The sequence below is a fragment of the Halichoerus grypus genome, chromosome X (genome assembly GCF_964656455.1).
Source record: "Halichoerus grypus chromosome X, mHalGry1.hap1.1, whole genome shotgun sequence".
NCBI classification, from domain to species: domain Eukaryota; kingdom Metazoa; phylum Chordata; class Mammalia; order Carnivora; family Phocidae; genus Halichoerus; species Halichoerus grypus.
The window spans coordinates 91,775,635-91,775,991 of record NC_135727.1 but is presented as its reverse complement, the minus strand read 5'-3'; positions in this window follow the sequence as shown (position 1 = coordinate 91,775,991).

Sequence of the window (357 nt, the reverse complement as noted above, 5' to 3'; positions counted from 1 at the left end):
CTTATTATGATTATGTTCCTTTTTATTTTTATCATAAGCTTATAAAATATACTGCAGTGCTAACCTACCTTCATATTATTCTTCCTACATGCTATTTTTTGCAAGCTAAAATATTACTGGAGGATAAGAATTAAACACTGGCAAAATCCATGGCTCCAACTGCCACCTAATAAATGTAAATCATTATTGTATGTCTTTTCGGTGAATTGACTTTTTTCAGTGTGTAATGTCTCTCTGTATCCCTTGAAAATCCATTGAAATCCATGGAAAATTCATCAAGTTTACATTTTTTTTAAGATTTTATTTTTTTAAGTAATCTCTATACCCAACATGGTGCTCAAACTTACAACCCCCAGG